This window comes from Diospyros lotus, chromosome 1 (genome assembly GCF_014633365.1).
Source record: "Diospyros lotus cultivar Yz01 chromosome 1, ASM1463336v1, whole genome shotgun sequence".
NCBI lineage: Eukaryota > Viridiplantae > Streptophyta > Magnoliopsida > Ericales > Ebenaceae > Diospyros > Diospyros lotus.
Window position 1 is genome coordinate 43,871,391 of NC_068338.1, and position 7,455 is coordinate 43,878,845.

Genomic DNA, 7,455 nt, shown 5'->3' on the forward strand with positions numbered 1-7,455 from the left:
TAAATAATAGAGAAGCAGTTTGCTAATTAAGGAGTTAATAGATATTGTAAAATGCATCGTATTATTATTATTATTACATACCATGAATTAATTCTAGGGGAATGAAAATCGATGGGCATGTGTACAGTGAACTATCGTGAATGCGATATATATTTGGGTGCTTTAGGGGCAATTAATATTGTGAGTGGGTGGTTGGTGGGTACTTGGTACGAAGCAGAGCAGCATAGCCAGCAGCAGCAGCAGCAGGTGTTTTTAAAGTACAGATAGAAAGTGACAATGCCATGCCTCACACATATGTGGTGCAAGGGCTAATAGACGAGGCGGCAAAATTCTACGTTAGATAATGATATGGTTGTTTTATATATGTAAGTTAAAATTATTGTATATTTTGTATCACATAAACATAAACATAAATGATGTATTATAAAATACAAAACTTTGGTATATAACACAAAAAATATATTTTATAAAAAAATTTCATATTATATAACACATTAATCCAACTTACTTTCACTTGGGTATGATAAGAAGTGTGTGCTAAAAGGGAAATCTGGCAGGAAGGAGTCTTTAATTGTATGGTGATGTATTTTCTTGGGCGCAGCAGCCAGCAGTTGCAGTTGCAGTCCTGCAGAGAATCAGAGAGATAGAGTTGGAGATGGCCATGAAACGTCTGTTTATAAACTTTCAAAGATTTCATGGAAATTATTAATCTTAAATTCAAATTAACTTAAGGTTTTTTTCCTAAGTTCATCTCATGGGCCTGACTGTGACTGGCTCATTTTTGCATATGACACCCTTAGCTCACTATCAAATATATAAATATATCTATTAAAGTATTTGTTAAAATGAGTAAGGTAATATTATATTAAGATAATTTATTTATAAAGTTCAAGATAATTTATTCGAAAGAGAGAAATATAAATTTAACAAATACAATAAAAAATACTTTTATTCGGAATGATTTTCATATTTCACTTTTTTTAATATATATTTTAATTAACAAACACTACTTAAATATATAAGTTCCAGATATAATTACTCTAAATAGCTTGAAATCCTATTAGATCCATAACATCGAAATTTTGTTATCCTTACGAGGCCTTTTGACCCATGCTAACCCATCCAAACAATTTCGGATCCTAACTGGTTCGGGTTGATTTCACACTCCTTTTCTCTTGAACCTTAGACCTTTTAACTTACAAACTTGGGGTCAATTTTGATTTTTAGTTGGACTTGGGCTTTTACACTTTCAGCCCATTCAGCATTAAGTTAATCCCAATCTCTAATACAATTTAGCCTTATCCTCTGATAACCCAATTGTGCCTGTTCTTAAAACGCTTGGCCCATCCCATGAGACCTCGCGCCTAATTTTAACCCAACTCTTAAATTCTTTATTATCCACGGGAAGCTCTCTTAAATTCTTCATCTAAAAGCAATTTACCAACTCCTCTTTCCTTTCTATTTCTTTTAGGGTAATTTGATCCTACAGTTTTTGAAACTTTGAGTCTTAATTTTAATTCAATTAATGTTGTTTTACATAGAAGAAATCATAATTATTTCAAAAAAGTTTAAAGATTGATTGTCACAAGTTAAAATATGTTAAAAGCATCCAAACTAAAGGCTCAAAGTATAGAGGGTATATTGTTAAATTACCTAACACCACTAGTAAACGAGGGGTGTAGTAATTATTTTAAAAATTTTAAAAATCAATTCAGTAAAAAAACAAAATTAAAAAATTTCAGTCCGAACCTAACGTCCAAAATTTATAGGTGTACAATTAGTTTATCAAATTTGTTTTTCTTCATTTTTAGAAAAGTGCATAATTTAGTATAAATCATTAGATTTGGTCTGATCTAATTTAATGTCTTTAAACTATAGTTTTATTTGAGTTTATAAAAAAGAAACAAATATATTGTAATGTCACTCACGAAGGCCGACTAGCTTGGACCAAGAAATCTAGCACGTCAAGCCGATTGGGCCTAACATAGGCCGACTAAATTGCTAAAAATTAGTTGTCATCATGCGTACTCGTGTGCAGGGTCCGATAAAAATAATCTTATATTAGTAGTAAACTCAAACTAAACTTAGGGAGTATTTGGTATGGGAGAAGTTTTTAGGTTGAGAATATAAATTCTCAATGTAATATTCTTAGGAATTTAAAAACTTTTCCTATACCAAAAGCCTCCTTCAATCCTAAAATTAGGGTGTGTTTGATAGAGTTGGAAAATGAGAGTGAAATTACAATTCCATGGAATTCCAATTCTCACCCCAACCCCTAGGAATTTCAATTCCTTGATTTTAAAGAAAATATTCACTTTTTGAACTAAAATGAAATTCGAATTTCATGGAATTGAAAAGCTAAATTTTCTGAAATTTAGATGAAAAATGAATTTCGCCCTCATTTTTCATGTCTATCAAACGCACCCTTAAGGTTTTACGACTAGCTATAGGTCTTACGACAGGGTCTGGTTGCAATTTTGGTAATTAATTGATAATTTTCGAGATATACTAAGGTAGCATTTGTTAACCAAGATATAGATAAAAAAATATAGGATATGAAAAATATTTCGAACAAAAATATTTTTCATTGTATTTGTTAATTTTTTTGGAAATAAGTCACATGACTTCTTATTTTGAACTTTCAAAATAAATTTATCCTTTCCCCCATTCGGATAACTTATCTTAAACTTTACGAATAAATTATTTTGATAGAGTCTTATATTACTCTTTTTAACAAACATTACCGTAATATTTGTTAAAATAAGTAAAATAAGGTTGCATCAAAATAACTTATTCATAATGTAACGCCCTGTTTTCCCACAACGAGCGTTAACTCGAGATTTCGAAAATATTTTATTTTATTTTTTTTTTCAACATCAAACACACAACATAAGTCTCTCAATACATATACCTTCATCATAATCATTTCCCGTCAATCCCGATCATACCTTCTTAGCATATCAAAATTTAATAATAAATAAACTAAGACAGGTATCAACAATCACATCAGCGGAAGCAAGATCGAAACCTCAATGATATATAACCGACAATTCCTTTACAATAACCAAATCGATGTTTCACATGAAAATATCAAAATATTACATAACCTCTGAACATCATAATCATGGACAAAACCTACGAAAACTAAACATAGCCGCTACAACTCGATGATATTCTTTACCTTGGCGCCACTGCTTTCACCTGGAACGTTTGAATATTCCAGGGACATAGTCCAAATTAGATGCTGAATCATCTAAGTGAGAGTTCAAAAACATTTTCATGCAGATATGAAAAATCATATACAAAATCGATAAATCCCGACATGCACCAGCCTAAGAGAATCTCACATAGCACTTAACCCTAACCGGGGAAAATGAAATCTCTCTAAAGGCGACACAACCACTTCGACCCATTGGCAAAACAGTCCTGCTTAAGAGGGACAATCTCGACATATGAACCCGGGAATCACCCCATTATCATTGTTAGGCTTTACGCTCCAGCTCAAAAGCAATCCAAAACCCAACGCAACCCTAGCCCCAAGAGTGTCACATCAGCACTATCCTCGGAATCGACGTCACATCGGCATTAATGCTATTGCTCAAAGGAACCTGGGGTGGTGTCCACTCGCAGCCCCGCCACTTGAGCCAACAACCGGGGTGGTGTCCACTCTCAGCCCAGCTCACTTGGGTCCCGTAGGGTGAAGTCCGTCTCAGCCCCGTCCCAAGTGGGTCACCTAGCATTAATCCTAGGTACGCATCCCGAGTGCTGTCACTCTGGGCTACGTCACAAGTTACCAACCCACGTCCCACATGGACGACACAAAACAAGCCAATGCCCAAAAATCATAACATGCATAAAATCAACATCTCAATGTATGCACTTTACCGTACGAAATTCAATGCATGTGTAAATAATTGTTTGGACAACCATAATAAACCAAGCCATAGGGATGAACATTCACAGTAAACCATTCACATGTCACTCAAGGTCTTTTCGAGTAGAACCACTCACAAGTCAAAACAAAGTTGGGGGCGAACACTCACCTTTGACGAAATTTCAAATTCTTCTCGACAAGCGCGGTACGCCTCGATTTGCGTGCCTTCTTCGAACTTCGAACGAGTCACTTCGTATCAACCCTCAAGGCACCCTAATCATCACATTTATCCAACAATTATAATTTTCCTTAATTTTCTCACAATTTTCCTATTTTTCTCCCATTTTCTTCTCTAATAATCCAAAATAAATATCTATACAACTATTTTATCAAATATTTTTACATAATAATTCATAAAACAATATTTATAAGCCTTGGGATTTTCTGGAAATTTTCCAGATTTTTCTCCTATTTTCTCAAATTTCCATAATTACTTTTCCTTGAGAAAATTTATTTCTCATCGATTTACTTCGAATATACTTCAATACAAATCACCAAAACTCATAAAATAAATATCTTATACTTCTGGAATTTTTTCAGAGTTTTCTAAAAATTCCTCCTATTTATTTTCTATTTACATTTTATTTCAAAAATCAAAAAAAATTATTTCCCCAAGAAATTTCCAAGATAAAAATTCACCAAATTAAACTATTCATCTTTCTTGAATTTATGGATTTTTTTCAGAATTTTAATTCCTTTAATTCTATTTTTTTATCGAATTTTATATATTTTCAGTATTTAAAAAATACAAAAAAATACCTCCGGTCATCTTCTCCGGTGATGGTACACCGGAAAATTGAAGCGACAACACCAGGATGTTCCTCTACCTTATTCGATACCAATGGTACCAATCTTTCTCGGAAAAAATCATCGGAAGCCTTCCGATTTGGCCAAAAAAGTCAGCCGAAGCTATCCCGCCACCGAACTCCGGCGAATCAAATTGACCCTCGATTCTAACTCATATTGGCACGAAACTTTCCAGATCAGTTACCCATCACCTTGCGAACAAAAGCCCCTTATTAGATCGCTCGATCGATCACTCTACAACCCGATTTGGTATTTCACGCAAAATGTATATATATATATATATACGGCCGAATGTATATATATGCGAAAACACCCTCTATACTATCCCAAAAATTCCCAAAATCTCCAGAAATGATCCTCTTCCCTCAAGAATCAAAAGCCCCTTATTGGTTTCCCTCGATTCGCTCTCAAACTTGAGCGATTTGATGATTCAAATTCGGCCGAAACCCTTGGCTATTTATAGCCAAAATCCGACCCCCACGTGGCCAATTTCCGGCCAAAGCTTCTTCCCCACGCCTCCTAGACCTCCCTAGGCCACTCCCTGACGGTCCTAGGCTATCAAATGGCCGAATTTTCCAGCCAAATCTATGGCCAAATCGGTCATGCTTGTACAATTTTCTGAAAATTGCACTTTGGCCTTTTGAAATTTCTCTTTTGCATTTTGGCCCTTAACCTCAAGCCCCTGATCTTTCTAACACCCTCACTAAGACCCTCAAGATTAGTACTTCTCATTTCTCCCTTGAAACTTTTGAAAAATTGTCGTTTAGACCCCCTCAGGCAATTTTTGGAAATTATACTTAGGCCCGACTGATTTATTTGACCTCAAATCCACTCGATTCAACCTGAAACCACTTAAGGGTTGTTCTATACATCGAATAATAGTCCTTGGCACTCTCCGTTGACTTTTTGGACGTCGTTTACAGTAATTCGGTAATACGACCTAATTGGCAGCTGTATTTTTGCTGTACCGAAAACTGTTCCTGATCTCATTTCTTTCATCACTAAAAATCATAATTTTAATTTCTCGTCGATACTATACTATTTTCCTTGGCTATCTAGGGTCCGAGGTACTCCCTCTGATTAATTCGGTCGCCAAAGCTATGTTAGTGTGCCCTATAGTCTTATTTTTCCCAAAATTCCAATTATGCCCTTTATCAGATATCATTTTTATCCTCAAAATTATTCTCGGGTGTTACACGTAAGGTCCTAACTAACTTATCCAAAAAAGGGGATGAGATAAATTTATTGAAAAAGTTCAAAATAAAAAGCCACATAATTTTTTTTAGATAAATTTAACAAACATAATAAAAAATATTTTTATCTATAATATTTTTCATATCTCATTGTCGACGTTTAGAATTAGTCGACCATGATTAGTTGGTCCGTACTGATGGGATGAACAAGGAAAGAGAGAAAAGAGAAAATACACCAAGGAGTTTTGTATGATTCGATCTGCGTTCATCCAGCCAGCTGGTCCCTTGCAAGTATTCTAACGCTCAAGTGAGTAAGGGAGTAAGAAAAATGCAGTGTATTAGTTGGCTAAAGAAAAAACCTTACCTTGGCTATGGAAAGAATTTACGGATATAAGAGGAGGAGATGTCCCCCTATGCACATGCATCGTGCATCTGTAGGTGATGGGACTAAATATCCGACGCCGACGGAGGTGGCGGCCTAGTGCCGACGAGATCTTCATTAATGAGGATGAGATCCGCCATAAATGAGGATGGAATTTAAGGCGGGCGTACAAATGTCCAGAGGCGACCGTAATGATGCTGCTTGTAGGTTGGTATAAGGCCATGATGGGATTGACATGGGCCAAAAGGATGGAGCTAGATTGGGCCTGAACAGCCTGTTCAGAATAACACCCGTTCCATCGTTGCTCTTTGGCTATTCCGCGATCTCCTTGTCATGCGAGCTGAATAATTCGGTTGGCGAGCTAGGAGCCTTGCTGGGAACGCATTTGGCTAGATTAGTGAACTGGAAAAGTTACTCGGAGCTCACTAGAAATATCGTTGGAAACTCGTTTAAGGCTTGTTTGGCCTCGCAATTTGAGTTCGGGTTTTAGGGATGTGTGAGCTTGCTCCGACGAACTTGGCTTGGGGCCCACTAGGCCTTGGACGATTGGGCCAGCCTGTTGGGTCGAGTCCAACCCCTAAAGAGTAGTCCAGAAAATACCCGTAACACTCATTTTTTTAATGTATATCTTAATTAACAAATATTACCTTAATAAATAGGATTGAAAGATATCCAATCAACAACACCCACTTTGTCAAGAGTGGGAAAATGCCATATTTCCTCGATTTTTATTTAATTGCAAATAAATTATTTTTACAGCTTAAAGTTGAAGTTGCAAATAAATTTTAGAAATTTCAAGTACTTTTTACTCGTTGAATGCAAGTAAAATGTTTTAAAAATCTAAATAATAATTTAAATGATTAAATATATTATTATTGGATCTTATTCCAATAATGACATTCACAAGCTCAACTAAAGGATTTAGTTTTTTTATTATTTTCTTTAAATAAAAAGACCATGTGTATAAGACATAATGTGATGGGCAAAATTCTCGTTAATAATTTTTTGTACCAAGTCAAAGCTGTGACATTGGGACGAAACAATACTTAGCAAATTGTAGGAATCTAATGCGTTCTGTTATTGGGGATTTTTAAATAAATGCTGATTCTGTTTTTGTTTGCTGGAAGGAATCACTCTCC